The sequence below is a fragment of the Magallana gigas genome, chromosome 2 (assembly GCF_963853765.1).
Source record: "Magallana gigas chromosome 2, xbMagGiga1.1, whole genome shotgun sequence".
In the NCBI taxonomy this organism is placed as follows: domain Eukaryota; kingdom Metazoa; phylum Mollusca; class Bivalvia; order Ostreida; family Ostreidae; genus Magallana; species Magallana gigas.
In genome coordinates, this window is record NC_088854.1 from 2,437,285 (window position 1) to 2,442,956 (window position 5,672).

General features: G+C 30.1%; 1 long non-coding RNA gene across 1 annotated transcript; it reads left to right on the plus strand.

Annotated features, from left to right (window-relative positions):
- Window positions 1-243: 243 nt before the first annotated feature.
- On the plus strand, window positions 244-3,377 carry LOC136272627 (uncharacterized). The gene is made up of 3 exons (XR_010710609.1): window positions 244-780; window positions 1,634-1,915; window positions 2,174-3,377. It is a non-coding gene; the product is annotated as an uncharacterized lncRNA (long non-coding RNA).
- Window positions 3,378-5,672: the final 2,295 nt, after the last annotated feature.

Here is a 5,672-nt window from a genome sequence, read left to right on the forward strand (position 1 = left end):
AAAAGCCATAATAACATGATTCCATTAAAAATCAAATCCTATAACTAAGCTTAAAGTTGACCATATCATCTTAAAATGTTCACACTCAAAAATCAAATGTTTTACATCTTCAATATCGCTACACATATTACAAGAAGCAAAAGACATATCTGGATTTAAAAAGAAAGTTGTTACAGCACACTGTGTTGTTCAGCAATTTAATATTCTTTCCCTACTGAAAACAGTCTTTTAAACGATGCCTGGTGACAGGGAGGCTTACATTTTTTGAACAACAAATTTTCGTAGAAAAATTTACATTTTTGTCTTCAATACAATGTAAGCCATTAATAAAAAGAAAATCACACGTTTTTAATTATCCATTGAAAATGCCTTTAGCAAAGATAGCTAGTGGTAGATCTATGAGTTTACGTTTTTTATAGTACAGGAACAAACGATAACTCTTGCGATGGTATGCGACATAAACAAAGGATAAGCACATAGTCTGATGCCTGTAGATAAAATTGCGAGGGAAAAAATAGTTCAATTTGAAATTGCGTGTTTATGAGTACAAAAGGAAAAATTGATAGGGAAACAGGTACTGAATGTTTTTTTTTAAAACAACGGTGTGTATAAATCTATTTTAAAAAGATTATTAGAATGATACCATGCATATGAATTATTTGTAAACATACCAACGTTTCGCGTAGTAATATCAGACAATACTGCATATTCAGTGTAAAAATTTTGTCAACAAACCCATGTTGAGAACAACTGGTGACTGTCCATCTTCGACATAGTAAGGTAATTTAGGTAACTAATGTGTTATTTCCCATTGTATAAACGTTTGCCTCATCATTTTAGATTTTCGTGTTCCATAATGGTGATAACGTTTTCTTGATCGAGGAGCTGGTACTTTCTTAATTCGAAATTCCTCTGACTCTAATCCCCGCATGTATATTGTGACGTGCGGAGGAAACATGTCACAGTGTAAAAGCGCGGTGGTTAGAATCAGAAAAATCTCTGATAAGTACATAAATTTTATGAAAGAATTTATATTGTTTGTGTTAGGCATTCATCGATAATTCTGAAATGTCGGTCTATAGTTATGAATACTGAACAAGGCGAGGCCTATATGATTTCTTTAAAGATTAAAATTTAGCACAATGGAATCGCATATAACGGAAGATAAAGTTTCCTTTTTATAAGTTCATATAGTAATTTTATATTACGTTACGAACTGCACTGTATGATACAGGATTCATTCATTTTTTGCTTACAAAAAATAACAATATTCAGCTTGGTTTTAAATGACTCATGAATAATGCAAAAAGAATTAACATGATTTATCCTTTTACCTACCGTATTTACTTGTATCTCAGAATTACGTCATCATTACTCTATAATGAAAGTGACTAAGATTTCCTATGGAAATTTCTCTACGTCATAATTTATATGATAATTTTGATGACTGCATCCTTTCTTACAATTTTAAAATTTTCAATTCATGAGAACTTTGACTATATACCGGTATATCTTTGATCTACCATGTTCATGATTATTGCAATTCCAAAAAGACTCAATTATATACCTGACAATGATTATAGGTAATAACCTAACATATATCTATTTGTTCTATATGTATATGTTCTTTCAGATGAATGTCAAGACACTGATTAACATTAACTGACAAGAGGAGACAATGAGAACCCAACATCATTCTTCATTTCTGGTGAAGGGGAGAGTTGCTAAATTTGGGTGCACAGCAAAATTCAAGCAAAACAAAGAAAAAGACGGATGCTGTAAATGCGGTGTTGGCTTCCCAGTTCAGCACTTTTAAAGAGGGACAAACTTTGCACATTTGCAACTTCTAAATGGAAGCAGGGCATCTTAAATATGCTGGAATCCTCATCTTAATGGCCTTAACACCATTTTCAAGGTTAGTAAATACAACTAAATATAATTACAATATATTATCCGTGGTTTTCTTGTTTAAGTATGAACTAATTATACCCATGCTCGAAAGGAGAGGGGTATATTGTTTTACCCTTGTGTGTCTGTTTGTCTATAACACAAATTTTGTCATAGATATCTCAGCAACAATCGCAGATGCTTGAAATTTTAACTCAGTCTTTGTTAGCATATTGTATTGAAATAGTGCTTGACAACATATTCATTTTTCATCAACACATTTTAGAATATCCTGCTGAAACAGACAGCTGTCATTGGTATAATGGATGCAAGACAACACTAGTGAATTGGAATTGTTGATACCACAAATGGCACTCTCTAGGATTACACGCTTTCCAGACAACAATTACCGCATGCAGCTATAAAGGGATTCTTTGGAAGTCTATGTTCTGTAATGGGGGAATTTCTCTTGAAGATTCCATCAGTATTAAAATAAAAACTTAAAAGTTGAAAGTTCAAATGTCTTCAGTACTAGAGACCTGTGATTTGACAGTACAACATCGAGCAATTGTAAAGGACACATTATTTGTACACTATTAAATATCAATCTATAGTTATCCATAAATTACTTGGCTTTTACATTGTACATGTATTGTAATTCTCAGCATTTGCATATATGTTTGATCTGTGTTAAATATATGTATGGTGTACAGTACAGTAAGTAAATACATTCTTTCTAAGTTTTAAACATTTGTCAACAAAATGTATGAACTGCAATCTGAGGATCATTTAGAGGTCTGCAATTCTCCACATATAAAATGACTTTGAAATCAACCTGTTGCTGTTAAACTTGAGAATATATTAAGAAAACTTCAAAATCCCTTTATTGATTACCTTATTTTACTACACATTGTCCATATATTTTTTGTGTATTATTCTATAAAGGTGATTTCTCAATGGCTATTGCTTCTCAGGTGAGCAAAGTGACACACAGATTACTTGATTGTGTAAAATACTGTAATCAAGTGATGTACAAATGTAACTTCTGTATATTGGTGAAACATTATTGTAAAGAATAAAATACTGCAGTCTCAGAAGTTCAGTTTACTAAATTCTAATACTATAATATTCTTTCATCATTTTGATGTCAAAATGACTATTTTTAATAAATTGGCATAATAAATGAAAATGTATTTCTGTCATTTCAGCTGGCATATAAATATCAATTGTTATACGAATGTACTTCACAAAATAGATGTTTTGATGTTTAAATTGCTTTTCTCATCTAATCTTTATTTAAGGCATGATCCCAACTAATCTGGCGCAGTAACTGAGTATTTCCACATTTACTACATGTATATACCTTAATTGACACATTAGAATAGTGTTTTCTGTTATCAAACCAATTCTTAAAAAGAAAGTAGTTATAACACTATTACATTGACAACTTGCAATCATGCTTCCGCCTATCAGTACTTTCAGTACTTTGATTTATATATTGCATTTCTTACTATTCTATATTCACACATCCAGTTAGCCTTTTGTTTTAGAGTAGATGACAATTCTTGAAGCGTTTTGAATTGGCCACCAGCATTAAAAAGATCCTTTACATACAATATGCAGCTTTGGATCCAACTTTTATGACAATTTTGTTTAGAAACAAATTATTGTTCCTAATTGGTTGTATAGCAAAATTTATGTCATATAATTTAGTAATGTCAATGGTTTTTTTTTTTTTTTTTTTTTTTTTTTTTTTTTTTTTTACAATCATTGAAACTGCAAAATACTTCTCTATAAAGAATAGGGAGTTTAAAAATTGTTTCAAAATTAGAGTTATTTGTCTCCGATACGCTTAATACATAATTGATATCTACATTTAAAATTTTTAGATAACTATCAACTATTATGTTAATTATGCATGTTTTGTCATCTTCTTGCCTTCCAATTACAATATCTCTTTTTATTTTTTCTCTTTTCTTCCAAATGAAATTAAATATGCTACTTTTCAGTTGTTTAATATACTTAGGGTCAGGCATAGGTAAAATAGAACCCACATAAATTATTTTAGATATAGCTAGTGAACTAAGAATGCTTGCTTTTCTTAATATAATTAATTTTCTTTTTTTCCAGGACTCGAATAGTTTTTCCATATTTTGAAAAGAGTGTAACCAATTAAGTTCATAGCATTGCTTTTTATTATGTCCAGTGTAAATACCCAAACATCTAACAGCAACATTAATTACATCAATGCCGCTTATATTATTATATTTGTCTTTTAAACTACCAAGTAGTATACATTGCGTTTTTTTTATTTACTTTTGATCCAGCGTGTTAACAGAACTCTTCAACAGTCTTTATTGCAACATTTAAAGAAGAAATGATTTTCAAAGCTAAAGTGACATCATCTGCATGTTGAATAGTTTTTAAATCGTCTACCATGTTTGATATATTTATTCCTTGAATTTCTGAATTGTATTTAAGTTTTTAAGCCAATATTTCCGCAACAAACAGATATAAAAGTGCTGAGATAGGACTCCCTTGTCTTATACCTCTATTCATTTTGCAAGTTTAAGAAATCCATCCATTGTTCTTACTCTAAAAATTGAATTTTGACCCATGAAATAAAATTTTCACCAAAATTAAATTGTTTTAAAACTTGAAAAAGGAAATCCCACTCGACTGAATCGAAATAAATAAAAATAGCAATATACCTTCACTATTGTTTTCCATGCAGTATTCATAGATATCTAAAATTAATCTTGCATTTATGCCTATAAAGCGTCCTTCAATATACGCTGATTGATTGTTTATTGCTAATCAGTTTATCAATAACTGTTTGTAATATTTTGGCAAGTTCAAAAGCTAAAATTTTATAGTCGGTATTAAACTAAGTGGTCTGTATTTTTTAAGGCTATTTTTGTCCCCTTTCTGAAATAAAAGAGTTATAAGAGCTAACCGCTGTGAAAAGGGTAGTTCCTGATTATCGAAAATACTTAATAAAACTTCATAAAAGAGTGGTCCAATTGTTTTCCAAAAGTAATTATAAAATTCAGCCGGTATACCGTCTAAACCCGGGGTTTTGTTATTTTTCAAATTATTTACTGCAATTGTAGGTAATGAGTGACACATTTCCACTTTAATTTCGCTTTTACTTGCTACAATTTTGTTATTGGTTTTTATTTCTAATATTGTATTGTTAGCTTGATGTTTCTTTTCCAAACCTAAAAAGAATTTTGTATTTCGTTCACCCTCGTTAATCCATTTTGCTTTAGATCTAATCTGCGCTCCTTTAGCTATTTCATCGTACATGTAATCTAATTCCTTTTCAAGTTTTTTCTTTTTTCATTCATATCAATATCTCCGCTAGGTAAGTTTTCTATATCATCTTTTCTTTCCGCAATCAATTTTATTCTATAATTCCCAGCATATTTAGATTCATGCATTGATGAAGTATCACTTTAGACACAAACTGTTAACTGTTTATTGTATGCAGATGACATTGTTATTTTATCATCTTAGCTAAAGGTTTACAAACAATACTTTCTGAACTTAAAAAGTACTGTTCTGATTGGTGTCTAAAAGTAAACCTTCAGAAAAGTAAAGTAATGATCTTTGATAAAGCTGGTCGTTATATTAAGCAAAAATTAATGTTTCAAGATAACACGATAGACTGTGTATCTAGCTACAAATGTCTTGGAGTCAACTTAACTGTCTCTGGAAGTTTTCATGAAGCACGATCAGAGCTCTATAAAAAAGCGTGAAAAGCTTTAATTTAAATTTAAATA